Source organism: Diadema setosum, chromosome 1 (assembly GCF_964275005.1).
Source record: "Diadema setosum chromosome 1, eeDiaSeto1, whole genome shotgun sequence".
Classification (NCBI taxonomy): Eukaryota; Metazoa; Echinodermata; class Echinoidea; order Diadematoida; family Diadematidae; genus Diadema; species Diadema setosum.
The window spans coordinates 16,196,307-16,217,044 of NC_092685.1; the positions used below are offsets into that span (position 1 = coordinate 16,196,307).

A 20,738-nucleotide genomic window follows, 5' to 3' on the forward strand; every position below is an offset into this window, starting at 1 on the left:
ATCTACATGTACAAGCCATCTGCTCCTTTAGAAATAGATTCGTTACAGTTTACAGTCATGACTATGATATACTTGGTTTTAAACAAAAGAATTCCTTACAGATGCCTTACTTTTTTTTACTTTGATCTAGCCTGTCTACCTAGTACTACATTGTAGGGTGTCTGAACAATTTTTTCAGTTTTGCCGTCATGAAATTATTTCATAATTTTTGCAGCGAAGTGCTTCAGAAGATTCATAAAAGAATTATGAATTTCAAATTTCATGACATAAAAACATTTCACAACTGAAATAGTCCCATTCACAGTTCAGAAACACAAGCAATACTTTCAAATTATAGTGGCATACATTCCCATCCCAAAAGCGCATTTCACCTCACAAATAGCTGAGAGCAGGTGCAGGCTGAGGGGGCAAAATAGGCAAATTTACCTGTACATGTTTCTAATGTTTGTGCTTGTGGTGTTGTGGTTGTGGTGGTTGTGGTGGTCCTGCCCGTGTTCATGTGCATGCAGACTGCAATGTATTGTGTGCAGACAGTTCTGCCATAGGCCTGTTGTGTGGAGATTGTATGAATCTATATGTCGGACTGTAATAAGACTCGTCTCACATGGGAAAAGAAAAACTTGTACATGTGGGTTAATTTGTCAGCCAAAAAATGAAATTAAAACATTCAGGATAGGAATTTCAACATCCTTAAATTCTGTGAAGGGTATGATTTGATAATTTCAGCCTCGTAAGTATCTAGAAATGTACCGCTAGATCAGCTGGTTACTTCATATTGGCAAAGGTTAGTGCAGTACAGGTACTACAGCAGTTGTAACTGTTCACCCAGAGGTGCAATAGGCCTCTAGCCAGGGCCAGCAGGGCAGGGCCCTGGGAGCAATAGGGTAAGCATGCTGCCTGAAGCTGCACAATCTAGAAACTGAAGTATGTGTGACTGTTTATCTTTTAATCACTTTAACATTTAGAATAGACTGTCATTATCTGAAACTTCTCTGCAATAGGGGTTTATCAAAAAGAAAATGACTACAGTGATAGTTCAGTTCTGTTTCAATAAGCCAATTCATGATTACAGCTGTAGCTCATGTGTACAGTGACACAAATGACCTTTCTTTTTCATAGTTGGCCAGGCACTTCACTTGATCTGAAAGCAGCATAATGCATTTAAAGCTTATAATATTCATGTTCAAACAAAGAAAAAACTTGTGCAGAGGAGGTAACCAGAATGACTTATCAATTAGCATGTGGGAAAACATACATATTTCACTGTTTTCCCTTGAATGTATTAGATTTTTTTTTCTTTTTTTTTTTATTCATACTACCAAATACAAGGCTTACTGTCTGGTGGATGTACTGGAAAGCACCATTTATAAGGATTTTGAATAATCGTGACATCACAAATGCTTACCTCAGTGAATTTACAAACCAACATGCCTGTTGGTACAAATGACCTTTTTCTGCTCCTGCGCAAAGTTGGATTACGTACAAGTCTATTAGGCTGCGTTCACATAGAAGTATACTATTCGGGTATTCGGGCTCGTTTTTCGAGGGCACGCGAATAGCTTAAATCGAACGATAGGATTTCCTCACACCGGTTCACATAGGAGGGCACTATTCGAAAGTACCGAATAGCTGCGAATAGTATAGCAAAGTGGGAATCGAACTTGTTCGATTTTCTTGCAGCGTATACCGTCTCTCGTTTATGAAATAATGACAATTTTGGTCTGGATTTGCCCTTTAGCAAAAATAAGCATGTAGACTGACATTCTGATGCAGTTTAGAAATTGTTAATAAGATTTGCTAGGATGTAGGAGGAAGAAATCCTCACTGCATGGGATGGTGAGTTGACGGTGCGGGTGATGGTGTATTCGGGGCCCGAATAGCGAATACCGAATAGCGAATAGCGAATACCGAATAGCGAATAGCGCATACCGAATACCGAATACTTCTATGTGAACGCAGCCTTAGGAAAGTGTAAAGATTGTGTAGTCTGGCGTACCGAACTGGAGTGGTTAGGGTGAATGCCAAATATTCAATGACAATTTTTGCCCTAAGATTATCTTAACTTTATGGCGTCATTGTGCAATTCATTCAAGTGTATGGCACAATGTGTCTGGTTGATACCATGTGTTGACTACAGTAGAAATTGCTAGTAACCTGGGGCAAACCATGAGGGGCAGCATCATTCTCCTGTTTTCTTGTGTGGATGGGTAGGGGGACCACTTCACCTGGTTAGCACCCTGCTCTTTGCGATGAATGAATGAATGAAGTGGCATTTTTGTATGTGCGTGAATTGTAGATAAAACATACAGGACCTCCATTTAATATCCTATCCAAGGGACAGAGTGTTTTGCCTCTTACTAGCGGGGATGGTACACACAACGTTGCTCAGTGATACTCGGGAATCGAACCTGGTTCCTTTGGATCTGAAGGCAGAGCAGATGCGCTACTGCCTGAGCCATATCACCAGTCTACTATTTTACAAGTGTGTAAATAGCATACAAACTTGTATAAGTTGAGTTATATTTTCACCCTGAGTAGATATAAGCACACTATGACTATCTACAATGTATGTGTACTATCAAGTCACATAGTCACATAGACATGCCGGATCACCCCGGATCTGATCCGGGGTGATCCGGGGAGAGATCCCTGTTGAGGCCTTGGGCATCCTTGGACATCTGGGAGGCCAACACGGCAACTTTCGGAGGTCAAAAACATACGGCGTTATCCAGGGACTGCCATGTTGGCAGAGCAATCCAGGTTGGTCCGTGTAGCCACCTCGTAGCTGCCGTGTTGGTCCGTGTAAACGCCGTGTGGGTGCCGTGCTATTCTGGCCTTATCCGTGTTGCTGCCATGTTGATACGGTGTGTACAGTTATCAATGCTCATTGATGCTCCATCCAGGGCGAAACTATTCTGGAACTCCCTGGATCATTGTGTAGATCCCTTGAGGATCTGTGTTCCCATGTATGTGACTGGGGCATCAGGCCAACATTTTGTTCATAAAATGTGGGATTTTGCAAAAATGTGTGAAATGGGGGTTGTAATTGTCATACACTTTTAATCATGAAATGAAAAATTATGTTATAAAAAAAATACATCATCTGAGAGCTGAATAAATTATCTGTAGACCTTCTCAGGATATATTTATAAGACGTACAAAGAAATGTAATGGTAACATGTAGAAAATAGTGTACAAGATAATTGTGTGGCATAAGAGGGCATCTTACTTTGGATATGAGGGCGCCTTCACTTGGATCATTACGTGGAATTGAAGTTTGAATACTACAAGCTTTAAAATGATGCATTAATGTCAACAACGGCAATAAAAAATGAGTGTCAACAGACACATGTCTGCCACTGCAAAATGCCCTGACATTTGGGCTTGTACCATGTGACACATATTTGCTTTTATACAGTTTACTTTGATTCATGCAAAGTTTGAATGTAGAATGCCTACATGTACGTAGGTGACAGAATGAAAAATTAGGAATTGGTTCTGTTCCTCATCTCTACAATTTGTAACCATGGCTATTGATTTGATACTGCCAGTTAAGAGGCCCTTTGCACATAGCACTTCATGTCAGAATCTAAGTTAACATTTTCATGTTTTCAGCTACTGCCTCTAGTTACACTACAATATTGTATATTGAATGATTTCAAGTTTGGTGTGAGTGCTGGTACATGTATTGTTATAATACCAACAACAGTGATAATACCAAAGTTGAAATCAGGTGGTATTGGCCAGTTGAATTACATTGTAAAGTGTATACCTTGAAAATTTTCTTTGTGATACAGTGGACTCCCATTATAAAGAAGTTCTACGGACTGGCAGTTTTCTTTCATTATATCCGAACAAATAAACAATAAAAATGCATAGAGTGGATAATGTTGAATTTTTACTTCATTGTTACCGTAATTTCGTTATAACCGTGTTCGTTATAACGGGAGTGCACTGTTATATGGAAGAGCACCAAAGAGGTACCCTTGATGTCTTCCTGATTGTTTGTCAATTGCCTTCATAATCTGCATCTGCTCATTGCAGCTGGTACAAAATTATCACAGCAGTGCAATTGCAAGCATGAACAAAGCCTGCATGCTACAATCTAGGTACCATATAATGCACCAATGATCTGTGCAATTGACCCCTATCAAAATTGTGTATTGACTAGTCTAATTTCAAGACACATACTTTTAGTGCAATTCAGAATACAGTGCTCACCTGTTATCGGGAACCACTTTAGCGGGAACCCCACTGAAGTGCAACAAAACTTGATGTAACAAATTTTTCATGTGTTATTTCCACTGCTTTAATAATCAGAACCATGAATGCTTTATTGGGACAAATCTGGCTGAAACACTTCCATTGTTCATCATCAATGTCTAAAAATGATAAGTAAATCCTCAGAAATAATTGCAGGGATTTCATTTCCTTACCAGAAGGATTATTTTCAAACCAGTTCCCAATAGATAATGACGACTGCAATCTTAACATTTGCCGTTAGGCAGTAAGATACAGCGCAGAGGCGGTCATCTTTAAATCGAGCGTCGTCAGTTTCTACTCATGCACTTACACTGTACCACTCCCTTCAGTGCGATAAGAAGATTCATCTTCCCTGTGTGTGCGGCTCATACTCTCCCCGTTCGTGCATAGTATGCATGCAGTGTGTGTGTTTGTGTGTGGCAGCATATAATATAAGAAATATGTGTTCGTACGATCATTGCAATAAGTGTCTTCGTATTACCCCGTGCATGTTGTCAACATGTTAAAACAGCACATGGAAGTTAGCATAGTTGCCTCTTTCTGTGCATTAATAGGGTACGGCATCGTGACTTTATGTACTAGTACTTTGATTTCTAAACATGATTATTTTGTGGATCAAATGAATAAAGGTTTGTTCCGATTATGCATTTGCCAAAATTATGAGACTGCTGTATATTTTCTTATCGCCATTTTGTGTCTGCACATCGTAGCGCGAGTGTAGGCCTACTTATTGGCTGCGGTTATCAGCAGGTTTAATAACTGTGCAATTTAGTGTAATGCTTACATACTGGGCTTCATGTTGTGTGGTTTGCATGGACCAGTATCAGCCACTGCTCAAGCGGGAGCACCACTTAAATGGGAGAAAAACCTGTCTCCCGACCCCTCCCGACTAAGCAGTGAGCAGCGTATTCTTACTATACCCCCGCCACACATAGTGTGAAGGGGGTACATATTATATAGGAATTGGGCGGGCGGGCGGTCTGTTGCAAAATCTTGCGTCGCGAACTCCTCATACAATTTTGAAGCAATTTAAATGAAACTTCGGGTAAATGATGATATTGAGGTATAGATGTGCAAGACATGCTTTTTGTGTTTGTTGGACAATGCGTTGCCATGGTAACCATAATTTTACCAAAACCTTGTGGATTGAATAACTTCCATTGTATTTGAGCAATCAATTTCAAAATTGGTATCTATAATGATCTATAGGTGCAGTTATGCAAGACACTCTGTGTCTGTACGTGACAAAGCGTTGCCATGGTAACCGCATGTTTTCTTCGAAATCTTGTGGAGTGAACAACTTCCCCAGTTTTGAAGCAATTGAAATCAAATTTGGTAGGCATTATGGCCTTGAGGCATAGATGTGGACCACATAATTTTTGTGTTTGTCGGACAAAGCGTTGCCATGGTAACCATAATTTTACCAAAACCTTGTGGATTGAATAACTTCCGCATCATTCAAGCACTTAAGGTCAAATTTAGTATGTATGATGATCGGGAGGTGTAGTTATGCAAGACACCAATGTGTTAATATAAGAAAAATGTGTTGCCATGGTAACCACTCATTTTTGTATCAAATTGAACCGTTTAATCTATGAAGGTGCAATTTGTTGTGCATGATTCTCTTTAAAGGTAGGGGATACCTTTTACAGACCTCCCAAAATGCAGCAAAACATTAAATATGAACCTCAGGGGACTTGTTTAGGCCACTGCTGAGAAATTTGGAAGTCAACAGTTATCTACAATTTGAATAATGCACAAAACTCAACTACTCAGTAGTTCTGTGTGTCAGCCACACTTAAGCCTTTTTGTTGCAGTCTTCTGTATTTTTTATCTATAAACACAAATCTAAAAGTATAAGAGCTGATGTAATAACATATAGAGTGTGTGGCAAGAATGCATATAGAAATGTTTGTAAGTTTTGATGAACTTTCTTCACAAAATATACATGATGGACACACATGCAGTGCATGGGTCTGCAAAGGTAGCCTAGTAATGTACTGGAATTTACGGTGAGCCCCGAAAAAAATTCAATTCAAAATCCAACGGTCAATAAAAATGTACTTAATGTTACCTTCCACTTTCAATACTTTATGGGAGTTTCTAAAATGATACTCTCTTCAACATACCACTGCATTTATACAACTCTTCATTTGAGGCATGCAAATGGGATTCCCTACCTTTAAGTGTAGTTATGCAAAATGTCCTTTGTACAAGTGTATTTGTATCGGACAATGCATTGCCATGGTAACTGCATTTTTTTTTTTAAAGGGACTGTACAGTAGTGGTTGAGGTGGGGATTCATGTTTTGAACATCCCTAAGTGAGATAATGAGAAACCTCTTATGAAATATGAAAGAGCATGTGATTTTAAAAAGGATTTAATGTTTATTTGATGAAAATTGGTTTTCAAATGGCTGAGATATCCCCAAAAGTGATAATAATAAAAGGCGACATGCCCCACCTTTATTAGGATCTCTTTGTTTCACCTTGTTTTTGGATATCTCAGCCATTTCAAAACCGATTTTCATCAAATAAACTTTTGATACCCCTTAGAATTGCATGCTCTTTGACATCTCATAGTGTGGTTTCTGAATATATTGCAAAACGTTATAAGCTAAAACCTCACCTCGACCAGAACTGTACACACCCTTTAAATCCTGTGGAGTGAACTTCTTCCACAGTTTTCAAGCAATTGAAACCAAATTTGGTAGGCATTATGGCCCTGAGGTATAGATGTGGAACACATAATTTTTGTGTTTGTCACACAAACCATTGCCATGGTAACCACAATTTTACCAAAACCTTGCAGATCAAATAACTTTTCCATCATTCAAGCAATTAAAGTCAAATTTAGTATCTATCATGATCTAGAAGTGTAGTTTTGCAAGACACCAATGTGTTACACTGTAGTTTAAGGAAATGTGTTGCCATGGTAACCACTCATTTTTGTATCAAAATAAACCATTTAAGCTATGAAGGTCAAATTTGGTGTGTATGATGGTCTTTACGTGTAGTGATGCTGGGGGGAAAGCATGTTTCCTTTTGCTGTAAGTGTAAGTTTTATACTCGGTGTCAACTCTGTGATTGTACAGTAAACTAAAATTATTCTGTTTCCATTTCGGCAAGTGCACAAACTTGGTATTAATGTCATTGCCCTCATGACATCACATACTATAAAGCAACACTAGGGGCAGGGGTATTAATCACCTTCAAAGATAATTCTAGTTATTTCTAGTTTGTTAAGGGTAAAGGGCTTCACACTCTCATATTTTCAGGAAACGTTATTGTAACAGTGGTCTTCCATAGCACAAAGTTACATTTTAGGGTATCAATACTCTTAAAAGCTTATAGTATTCATGAAGAAATTTGTTGTTGTAGTTGTTTTTTTCAAGAGCCAGCTAGAAATGTGCAGTGATTAGTGTGTCACTGTGTGTGTAGTTTGGGTAATGTGTAGTGCTGATGCAAAGGTTTGTATGCTATGCATAAATGAGGCAACTTTGATATGACGATCTTGCACTGTTTGTTCAGCCTGTGCATCCGTTTAGGCAGAGTATGCAATAAAGCAGTATCCCATTTTGTGGAGACTACTGTAATGTTGCAGGAAAAATGTATAGACCATGCACAATAGACCTAGTGTATTAAAGAACTAGACACCAATAATACAGCAAACTGGGGGAAATAGGGAAGTACTCATGTGCAGCAGAAGGAAACTCTACTGGAAGAAGAGACTTGGAATAGAATTCAAATATAACACCTGCCAAATTTCTGGCAGTATTGCAATCCATTGTGAATGACAGGTTTCTCTAAAGGATTCTTGTTTAAATATGTTAAACTGTGATTTTCACTGTACTTTTGTACATATTTATAATCGATATTATGCTATTCCCGTACATGTACATTTTGTATAAAACGCATCCACTCATTTAATAGTACTGTACTTGTCAGTCAGTCTCTTGTGCAGTCTCTTGAATTGAACTTTGACAAGAGAGAGTTCTGTTTATGGATGTCCTTGTTTGAAGTTAGCCAGATTTTATGGTTGGAACTGAGAGAAGAAAATAGTTGCTTTTCTTGACCTTCCTTACACAAAATTGTAAATACCGGTATGTTGCCTCCATTGTACCAATTACAATTCACAATGTATGCTCAGGTTATAAATGCTCAGTTTGTATCAAACACATCAGAACTTCTGTGGTTTGTGAATTTCTGCTGTGGAGGATAAAGCATGAATACATGTGAGCAAAGTTCATCCTCATTCATTCTCTTTCATGGACTTTGCGATGAAATCTAATTAAATTTTGAACAAGAATTTACAAATACTGTAAGTTTTCACCTCACCATTCCAATTGCAATGACTGTAAAAATTACTTGTGTCATACTCAAGACATGCCTGAAGTTAAACCTCATAAAACCAGTGTATGTTTCAATTTTTATCTTTGATTTTAATACTGATATAGATGTATATATATATTTTTTTTCGGGGGGGGGGGGGGGGACCTTGATGTGCATGAGGTTATGCAGTTTAATGCAGCTCTTGTGTAGGAATGAAGTGTGACATATTGTGTCTAGGATCACCAGAATAAGTCTTGTGTGGTATGGTATGTGGCCACTCCTTTGCTAGGATTTCCCTTGATTTCCCTGGCCTGGTGGGATGAGTCATATCAGTGGGCATCGATCACTGCATCGTATTCAAAGCAAATGTTGGACTGATGGTGACAATATGAGAACCTTTCCCCTCTTTTTCAGATTCTTCAGAATCTTTTCCCCCTAATATTGGAATCATGGTCACTGATGTAACAGACTTGAGCTTGACTGTTCCATGTGATGTATACGTGTACCACCTGTGATACATGTATCTTGTATATTTATACAACAATGTATACCCTGTTAGCCCCCCTACATTGTACAATGTATACATGTGCACAGTCATGCAAGAGCTCCTACAGTACAATTTTATGTTCACAGTTTATCATGAATTTGAGTGAATATAAACATGTGTATGCTTCACAATATAGAGCTATAGGCCTATGTAGTTTTACACAGTATGCAGAGTAAGTAGTGTATTTACATTGTAATAAGGTTTAAAGAGTAGAGTCATGCTCTTTTGTTCAGTAATAAATACTTCGTTTTTTGTTTTTTTTTATATAACAGTATAGAGAGGCCTATGTATGTGTTGTTGAAAATGGTAACATGGATCCTATCAAATGACTGGCTGAGAGCAATTGTGTGACCAGTCTTTCATTTTTCCTAACATGACCGACGGGCAAAGGTTTTTACCATTGACCACATACACTAATGACCTGTACTAACGACCACTCAGAGACTATATGTTATGCAGGTATGTGCGTGGCTGTAGCTTGCCATAATCATGCTCACTGACTTCACAGTTGCATACTTCATCAGTGCGCACTCATTCAGTTACAAAGTGCGTGAGCTCAATCACTTACAAAGATTTACTGTAAACAACTTTAAAGTTTGTGTTCAGTGTGCTTGGAATATTTCTTCAGACTGGAATATTGGTTCTTGAGCAAGTCCTATATATAGCTGACTAGTATTTACCCATTAAATAAAAAATATTTCATAGAACCATTTGGGGTATTCACAGTGTTTGCAACATGCATGAGGCACAGCTGAGTGCATGTTACACCATTGTAAATACCCTCAAGTGTGCTGCATCTCCTCTTAACGCCCTCTCACCCGTGCATTATATAACGCCTAAATAGATCCTTGTCATTTGATTGGCTGTTTGACATTGATCATTCGTCCCATTTCACTATGACATCATCATTCGTGCAATTGTGACTCCATTTACCGTGCAATTTTGGATCCATATGATTTGCTCCATTGCACGCTGGCCGAGAGCCCGGTACACTACAGTTGTACGCGTGTAAGACGCTTGCATTTGCAGTGTGTGTACGCGACAGCGCGCTAGCGGAAGGCGCTCAGTGAGCACCCTCTCTATCTTAGATTCTCTCTTCTTTCTAAAATAGTTAATAAAACATCAAATGACAAGGATCAAATATAGGTGTTATATAAAACAAATAATACTTTTTTTTTCATTCGTACAATGGACAGAATATTTCATTCAGTGAAAGATTAAATCTTTGATCCGTTCAACAAGGTGCAGCCTCGTTGAATGGATCAATAATCTCAGCTTTCACTGAATAGAATATTCTGTTCATTGTATGAATGGAAAAAAATTTTTTTTTTTTATATAACACCTAAAATAGATCCTTGTCATCTGATGTTTTATGAATTTAGAAACAACAGAGAATGTGCGGGATCTGAGATCGAGAAAGTGCGCACTGAGCACTAAACGCTTGTGCGCTGTCACATACACACTTCAAACGCAAGCGTTTTACATGCGTAGTGTGCCAGGCTGACTCTCGGCGTGCATGCAATGGAGCAAATCGTATGGACCCAAGATTGCGTGGTAAATGGAGCCACCATTGCATGAATAATGATGTAATAGTAAAATGGGACAAATGATCAATATCAAACAGCCAATCAAATGACAAGGATCTATCTCTAGGTGTAATATAATACACTCTATCTATTTCAGTTTACACATTTTATGGTCTTTCCTACCTTGGGTGTATGTAATTGCAGTGTCACTATTGCGATGTCTTTCCAGTATTCAGACTGCAGGCCCTAGTTTTGATAGTCACATTACAGTAGTAACTCATTGGTGTGCATTTTCACTCCATGGTCAGGTTACACATAATGTAGCTTTGATGAATAGAAGAAGATCACATGTACAGTATGGAAGAGGTTTCGTCAAGATTGGACATAAAAGTAGCTGGATATAGTACAGGAATTATAACTTTTACAGTGCTTTAACATGTTTTTTTCTTTTTGTTTGCTTGATTTTCATGTGCAGTATCAGAGCATTTATATTCAATGAAACACATGGGCTTGTGTATAGGCTACTGTAGTAAATGGTTGTGCAATGATTCACCATATTTTGTCCTGTCTCTTCCACAAACACTTGCTGAGTGCGTGAACGCTTGCAAAGTGCGCAAACTCTTACTACAAGCACGCAATAATGTATCTTGCTACAGGTGCAAGTCACTGCTTCTTTTTTTGAAGTTCAGAGCCTACTTCAAATTCTAGTAAGTAGGACCCACTTTTACAGTTTTTACCTTAGTGTCTATAGAATCATACTGACTTTTGCACTCTTTACGGCCAATGTTGCAATCATCCTGGATTCATGCAATATTGGCCCTAATTCATGCACTATTCCCATGGTATCCTATTCCTTGCAATCCAATTCATTCATAGTCATGTACACACTACATGTACATGCAAATTAGATGAGGTGATGATGTCACTGCTTCATAATGTACAAAAAATTGTTCACTTTGGCAGGAAAACTTTTATCCCCTTCTTCAAATTATAATTGTACAGTCTGAAAAGAAAAAGTGGTTATGAGAAACATAGAACATTATAGTTATGACAGCATATGAGGCCTTAGAATACCAGAACTTTCATGTTGTGCATTTAAAGGACAAGTTCACCTTCATAAACATAAGGATTGAGAGAATTTAGCAATATTTGTAGAACACATCATTGAAAGTTTGAGGAAAATCAGACAATCCGTTCAAAAATTATAAATTTTTTGAAGTTTTTGTGCAGTCACCGCTGGATGAGAAGACTATTGCAGTGTATGATGTCACATGAGTACAACAATGTAAGGAAAAAATAAAGAGAATTTCACAAAAATTCATCTTTTGAAAAAAGTACACATTCCCTTGACTCGTTACTGACATATGGGTAATACTAGTATTACTCCCCCTGCCTTTAGAAAGAGACAAGTCAAGTGCTCTTTTATTATGCGAAAAAGGTGAAAATATGTTGAATTTTCTTTATACTGTTGTACGCATATGACATCACAAGCTGTAGTAGTCTCCTCATCCAGCAGTTCCAACACAAAAATTTTGAAAATTCATAACTTTTGCATCGATTGTTTAATTTTCCTCAAACTTTACTGATGTGTTCTACTAATATTGCTGCATTCTCTCAATCCTTATGTTTATGAAGGTGAACTTGTCCTTTAACTTTGATGAAATATCTGTCATTCTGTTTGTTTGATTTAACTCTTGTTAATTAGAGACTTCAGGAAAGCTTTTTACACTGTGTTTTGGAGAAAGATGCCAGGTGAATTTGGTGCACAGTGCATTTGAGCTCCACCTGCTTAAATACACATCATTAAAGTGTGAGAGCATGCTGACCCAAATGTAATGTTTATAATGATGGTACACTTGTATGTCATATTGTCAGATAGTGCTCCAAATACAAATGATATTTTATATTCAGTATTGTGGTGTTCAGGCACAAAAATTGGAAGATGTCTCACATGTATTGTGACATTGTAAAATAAAACAAAAATTGTCTAGTCCAAATGGGGGTAGCAGTCACAGGACTATGGAACCAATCAAAAGAAATACAAAGTGCAGTATCAATTTTCTTGCCATTCAGTCACTACCAAGTATTACCTATATTACTCTTACAGAAGTATTAAAGTTACCATGAGTCTTTTTCAGTATTATTGGTAGTAGTCAAGCAGACTCTTTATGAATAGGATAAATGCAGAATTGCTGTAGTAGACAAAATGAACACAGTGAACTTATACAATGCCATGGAATTTTCTTCATTGAAAAAAAAGATATCTTGATATTGTTTTCAGTCAAAGTACAGCAAGGAGTGCATGTTACTTTTCTATCACTAATAAAAACTTTTTTTTGGGGGGGGGGGGGAGGGTCACAGCAACATTACTTGGCATCTCAACTTTTTTCCATCCATGTACAAATATGTACATTGTAATTTAATTACAATATACATGGATGGTAGAAGTTGAGATGGTTTATAGTCACCTGATGAACATTGCAAAGTCACTATTGTATTTGCAGTACATCCAGGTCAAGTGCCCATACAAATCAGCAGAGTAGTTTTGTATCTAAGTTTGTATGAGTAACATACACTGGATAATTTTGTCAACAAATGATACTCGCAGTTTCACTTTTCAGAGTAAAACTAAAGTCAGAATACGAAGGGGATGAAATTTAGAAATGGTAGATGCAAGTAATGACATTGTAAGAATTGTTTATTTTCTGCTACCTGGTGTAGCATCATGTGCATTTTACACAGTGTGGCATGTGTTTAAAATAGGTAGATATATTTTGTGGTGATATTAATTGGTGCTACTAAAATTTGAGTTCATGAATTTTTTTTAGATCCTATAATGCAACTCACCACACATGGTTCACTCGCTAGAGTGCTGGGGTCATGCTCTGGTCATTGCTTAGGTATGCCAGTCTGGAGACTCAAAGCACTTCATTTGCAGCTGAGAGATTTAGTTTTGATTTTTGTTGGTGTTGTTGTCGTCATCGTTTTTTACGGGAATGTGAACAGTGGTGAAAAACCCCACAAACAAATGATAGCAGTGTGTACATGTAAATGGGGTTGTGTTTCTCACAACATGACAGCAGTGGCAGAAGTTTAATGTGAAAGTTCTGTTTAGCGAAGGTGTATACCTAGTTTTGTTATTGGACACTAGTACATGTACTATATAAATTTGGCTGTGAGAAAAAATAGTTTGGCTAAATTTGACTGTAAAATAGACTAAATTTAGCGATCTGGTAACCCTGATTGAGGCAGCTGTTTCAATCACCACAATTACTCCACGATTCAGATCACAATTTCAGTGGTGGAGATTGGGATAGACATTAAAAACAAAAAATTCCATGATCATCTATTGCTGGCCAATCATGTTTTGCGTAACAGATCACACAACAGTGGGAATCCAGCATTACTGTACACAATAGCTGCCATCTTCTCCTCATAATTTCTTAAAATGCTTCCATTTTATTTTCCTTGCCTGTCTCTATTTTATCCCTAAGTAGCCCCATGATCCCTCTGTGAGTATTATGTCTGTGTCCATATTGCCTAGATGAATGTTTGCTGCAGTTGCATTGTGATGATGCTACTTGCATTTTATTTGTCTTTTATATGGTTAATGGAGAATTATGATGAAGCCCCATTTGAATGTAATCAAGGGTGACCAGGTGTATCATTATTAAAGTTTTGCAGAGTGAATAGCATCTAGTAACCATGGTGTCAGCCCATGATATGAGTGGGCCATGGCATCACTGCCAGTGTGAACAGAGTTCACTGACATGCAATTTACAGTGGTATATGTTTTGTGTCTTCACATTCTGGCACGTGTAACACTTTGTGCTGCTCTCTATTCCTGTGTGTGCAAACCGTGGGCCTATTATAATAAACTTGCATGTCATTTGCACCTGAAAGAAATTGTAAGTATTCCCACGCTTTAGCAATGATCACATACCTAGTACTGGAGCAGAATGTTCTCCAACTGGCTGTCTGGCTGAGCAAAAACATTGATTCAATCTTTCATAATACCTCTGAAGGGTTGCTCCTGCTGCGATGCTCTTTGACCCCTCCCTGTTTGCAGCTAATGGAAATTCAAGGCCCCCCTTGCTTACCCCCCACAGGATGCCCTCTTGCCCTTCTGGGTATGCATTGACTTGCTGTGGCTGTGGAATGGGCTACACCCTCAATCAGACCCAACCCAGAAGTGTGTGTGTGTGTGTGTGTGTGTGTGCTTGAATATGGGCCTGTGTGTGTGTGTGTGTGCTTGAATATGGGCCTGTGTGTGTGTCTGTGTGTATGCATATTGAAGAGAGTACAGCGTGGATAGTCACAGTGTGCTGTATGCGCAGGAGAGGAAGAGCCATTTCTGAGGGAGCTGTAGTGTATTTGTGTGTATACATACACAGAGACCAATCATACATGTACATGTATTGGGCCATTACTTGTCAGAGCATGATTAATTGTAAGTATTCAAGTGTATTTTCTTCGCACATTGACATTTTGATGATTGCTGTGGATGATATGGACTCCAACATATACTCTTATGACATTCATGTTGATGATAAGTTGGTCATGCACTCGTTCCTGTTTACCTGTCATAATTTTATAATTTATAGTTCTTTTTTTTTTTTGTCTCTGGTATAAAAGAAGTCTGACTGTGATAAGATTACTAACGTACTGTGCATAGGGCCACTTTGCATGTATTCAATTAAATATACCTGTGTACATGAACTGAATTTTGTTCAAAGATGATTAATTCCATTGTTAGCCAAGCAGAATGCAACTAATTTGATCTGGTCATGATATTTGTTAGTGTACAATGCTTTTCATTTGTATGATATTTTACAAACAGGTCTGAAGATGATTATCAAAGTAACCTGTTAATTACTGCTCATAGCATTACAAAAGATAACCAACCTACCACCAATTGGCCTTTGGGTTTGAGTCACTGTACTCTTTAGAATATTTATGGTGTCCATTCAACTTACTTGCCTGATAGTGACTTTTAGTTGCCTTGGGCAGGAAGGCAAGTAGGTTCATAGTACCCTGCTGCTGCTGTTACATTTACAAGTGCACGCACAATAAATTCTCATGATGACATGAAATGAAAACACAAGTTTAAAAGTGCAACATTGTCAGAAGCCCAACTTAGGAAAGCACACTAGGGAAAGCCTGATATCTTATATCATTGTATTTTGCTTGTTTTGTTTGTATATCTCTTAGCACTTGTATTGTCTTGCAAATGCCAAATAGATAATAATGGTAATGATAATAGTATGTTTGACATTCTCCTCAAAACACATGACCACTTGTAAAACCTGATTAAGTATTAAAAAAAAAAATTGATATTTTCAGTATGATGAGTGTTAATTCATTACCATAGTACGGATGTGCAGGAGGTTTTTACTTGTACAAATTTACTTATAGTGCAAACCTTTGAAATCAATTTGACGAATGTATTTTTCTCCTGAAGTAGAATTAGATGGTGGTAAATTTTTCATTATTATTTGATTTGAAAAACATTGAATGTACACGTAATCATATAGATATCTTTGAAACATTTCAGACCAACACGAGCTTACAAATTTCAACAACATGCATTAGGAGCTAGTAATTGCATATCATCATGAGAAAACCTGTAGGTGTTTTCATGTTTTAAAGATAAGATAGTGTTGTGATCATTTTCACCATGTAGGCCTACATTATAGTGTCTGTGAAAGAAAGTAATAATTATCCTATTACGTCTTTGAGTGAACTTGAACTGTTTCATGCTTGTTACCTTTATATCTGTACAGAAAAAGACACTGGATTTTGTCATCCCATTACTATTCCTGAACATGTTCAACTTTTCAATCTCATTAGCCTGTTAGTAGTTACTTTGAGATAAAGATTTTCATTGTAGTGAGTAGTGACCAAACAGATTTTACATTCCTCTGTTCATTTATTTGATGCAGTGTTTAACATCTGTTATAACATTTAAAAATGTAGTTATTATGGAAGTTGTCCTATGCTGCTTTGAGTGAAACTGATATTGTACATCTCTGTGGTGATAGAGATACTATAACTTTACCATTTATAGCAACCTTTTTGTCTTCAAATGAAATGCCAGTCCATGTTCAAGTAAAACAAATGAAAATCTTGATTGAAAATGAAAAAGATTCCAGTTTCAGTTTCAGTTTACAAAAATACACAAAGCACCATTATTAGGAATTATTGGAAGTCTGATGCTTGTGGAGCACATAGGAGAATGAATTCTTGATATATGGATATCTAATGAACCCGTAGGTCAATTAGATGTAGATTGTGCAGCTGCTAACACTAAATGAGGTAAGCCATAGTGCTGTGCAGTATGGTGTGGCATAATATCTTGTGGTGGAACTGCACTTCAAATTTCCCAAATCACAATCTTCATTTCCCCATTTGCAAGGTGAGAAGTCATTCCAATCAAGCTAAACGATAATTCTCCTTTGCCCTTCCAAACCCGTAACCCCCTACCCTTTTTTCAGGGGAGGGGGGTGGGGGTGGGGAAGGGGAAGGGGATAGCTTTGTCTTATGATGTACATGTAGCTCAGAATTGAGTTTTAAGGATCTACAATTTACAAGACCAACAGTGTCAAGAAAATGTTGCTGTTGAAGAGATGACAATATTACAAAGGACCTACATTTGTACTTGTGTTAGTACAATGTGCAGCAAGGGCTGAGGGATGTGCCAAGAGAATATGAATAAAGTCACCACATAGTATATGTCGGTACAACTAATTCTGGTGAATGCTTATATAGGTTTGGTTTGGTTTTTTTTTTTTTATTTGCCCCATATAAATACAGTAGCTCCTGTTTTCACATTATTAGCCTTCTCCCTGGAAATAACAGACATGCAAAGTAATTCATGGTGTAGGCCTAAATGAGAAAAGATGTGCTACAATTTGAAGAGAAACTTCTTTTCTCTTAGAACTTACAAGCCATGTGTACTCTACAGTAGTACTGTAGTGCATCTTTGATGGGAAATCATTCCTAATTCAGTGCGTACTTGCTAAGACCCCCAGCCGCTTACTAGGGGTCTGCGGGGAGAATTTGACCCTACCCCCACCAAGCACCCCACACAGAACTGAAAATAGAAGCTTTGTGTGTATGTGTGTGCACTTGCCCAGATGCCTTACTGAATGTGCGTGTGTGTGTGTGTGTGTGTGTAAATACCCCACGCAATATGCATTGTGGTTGCACTTGTTCTGTGTGGTTTCTAGTGACACATTTTATAAAAGCACGAGATATGGAGCACTGGGAAATTGAGGAAACAAGGAATATAACAAGTGGCTGCATGCTGCATGAGCATATTTATGTCAATAACTGAAGACATTTGTATCATCTGGAAGCAATCATACTGATTTGCAAGATTTTCAGTGTCTAGAGCATAAAGTAAGCACACTCGCAATGTAGCTTGGTTTCATCTCTAAGGGTGGGATTTCACGGAGCACGCGAACGATTTGCGAAGGACGCGAATGACAAAATCCAACATTCGGAAAAGTTTTTCTCCGAATGTTTTCCGACAATGAAGCCGAAAACTATTCTTGTGCAATTTGTGCAAAGTTTTCACGACGTATGTGCGAATGTCGTGTGTATCATTGCTAAAGTACAGCATGTTACGTACACGAAGAACACGCGACGGAAATGCGAACAACGAAAATTTTTCAATAATCATGGGAGAAAATGTAGCAAGGAGAGGTGGAAGCAATAAAAAAAAAAAATCAACTCAAATCAGCTTTCTTGAGTTGATTTTTTTTTTCTTTCCTCTATTTCTCTTTCTCTCATTTCTCTATCTTGTGTTTGCCTACATTTTTTCCCCTAGGACGTATCTCCACTAGTAAAGCATTTGATCTTTTTTTTTTTTGCAGTTCCTCCAACACATAATCTTTATAGTTCAAATGAAATTTACATGCTTAAGATTGATTTTAAGTATATTATGCGATTTTTTTTGTATATCAAATATTCTTTCTCTTTGCTAGTCTATAATTTCTTTTGTTACTATAGTTGTTAATAATTGTTTGATGTTTAGATGTATGCTACGATTTCTATTTGCAGAAAACGTACAGGGCATACATCCCCCAAACGTGCGCTAAACGTTCGCGAGAATGTCTCAAAAGGTACGCGAACAGTTTGCGATTACGTCGTAAAATGATCGGAAAAACTTCGCAGATTTCGCGTTTGGGGTTTGGGGTTTCATGAACATTTTGCGAACATCGCGCGTGTCTTGCGAAGGTCTTGCGCATATGACGAAGCTTTAAAGACACTTTCGAGAACAATTCACGAGCAAATCCCGACTAAGTGTGCGGAAAAGGTTCGCGAAAAATTTCAAACTTTTTTGAAATTCTCACCGAAGTAAAAACGACATTCGTGAACAATTGACGACGCTTCTGAACCCTCACGTTTGTTTGGCGATCTTTTGCAGACTAAAATGCGAATGCTGGATTTTGCCATTCGCGTCATTCGCAAATCGTTCGCGTGCTCCGTGAAATCCCACCCTAACACATTACATTGTGATGATTCTAGTGAAATTTGATTGATGTACATGTACATGTACACATCTGATATTATTCAAATTTGTTGTAAACTCATGGAAGTTTTAAAGTCTGTTGTAAATCAAGGAATAAACACTTGTGTCCATTAATAATATCTGTTTATTTACTGCATTGTTGGTGTGTGTGTGATCAAATTAACCGGATGTATGTGAACTTGTGTTATTTCACCTTATGTATATCTTTAAGTCAAATGTAACTCAAGAAGTTCTATGTTCAGATTGACAGGGCTAACGTGTTGAAACTGTGTGTCAGACTGAAACAAATGCCTGCACAAGATTTCACTATCATTGCAAAAGAGATCATTTCATACACACTACATTGTGCATATGCCATATATTTCACAAATTGAGACCTGTAATATGGTTTTGTGAGTGACGGAATAAGAAGTACAGGACCCTGTTTCATATAGCTGTTCGTAAAGTTATGCATGACATAATGAATGACTGTAAGACAAGCCAAGTTGGTTTCCAAATCATTGTTAATTTCAATAGCTCAAGTTTAAATTTGCAGGTGATAATGATTATTCTTACATGTTAAGACATGTTTTAGTTGAAAGTGTATTTTTGCCTCAATATAGATGAAATTATACAAAATACAGTCATACTTTGTTCAAACGTAAGAAAAAAAAAGGGCCCACATATTGGTACTTCATACTATAAATGTCGATATTTTTGCTTGACTAATTTTTCGCACTGAACAGCTCAAAAACATTCACAGATTTTTGAATTCGCAGTGTGCAATTGTCAACCCATCCAAAATGCGTAGAGAAAAATCTTGATGTTTTCGCAGGTTTTATAATTCGCGATAGCCAGAAGTAGCGCAAAATACATGAAAATTAATGTACCTCGAAAATTTCTGCATTTACAGTATTCTACTTGTTTGTAAAGTCATGCGTAACTTAACAAACAGCTTTATGAGACAGGGTCCAGTAATTGTTTTGCCTATTCAATAGAAGTTTGAAATGAATTACTTGTGATGCTCTGAAATGAAGTCATCCATGCTGATAAAGTCTTCTCATTGTGGAAAATACTTTGACATCAAAATTTGCTATGAAGTCTATTGCATCCACGGTCTTTATGCATGTGAGGTATAAAAATTCAGTCATTCTCTAGGTTTGGCTGTCACCTATAAATGCTAAGGTATACATCAGACTTTCATCAAAATTTATTGTTATACAGGCTAACTGTTAATGTTATGATGACTAATAAATATTTGTAAGTGGGGGCTGTTAGGATGAATCTGACTGGCAGGAATCTAATGTTAAGGTCAATATAAAAGTGTTTTCTGGGCTGATGGGTATCAGTTGTCATTATGATGTCAAACATTTTGAGTCTCAATGCAATGAATTCAATCTAAGCACTTGTTACAAAAAAAAAAAGAGAAAAAAGTATTAGATACCATGTACTTGACTGTATTTTTCCAATCATAGCGAGCGGGATGACTGATCATAAAGAGTATTATTATTCAAGTCAGTCAGGAGTCATTCATGTACCACATTCGCATCATGTGA

At 37.5% G+C, this 20,738-nt stretch overlaps 1 protein-coding gene across 2 annotated transcripts in view; it reads left to right on the forward strand.

The window, feature by feature from the left end:
• LOC140227556 (uncharacterized) overlaps positions 1-20,738 on the forward strand; it is a 37,037-nt gene that overhangs the window by 8,510 nt on the left and 7,789 nt on the right. Inside the window, exon 1 of one of the 2 annotated variants that reach the window (XM_072307979.1) lies at positions 15,014-15,117. The exons of the other annotated variant lie outside the window; for it this stretch is intronic. The gene's annotated coding sequence lies outside the window, so the exon portion shown is untranslated. Of the gene's footprint in view, positions 1-15,013; positions 15,118-20,738 lie in introns of those variants that run through there. 2 annotated transcript variants of the gene reach the window in all.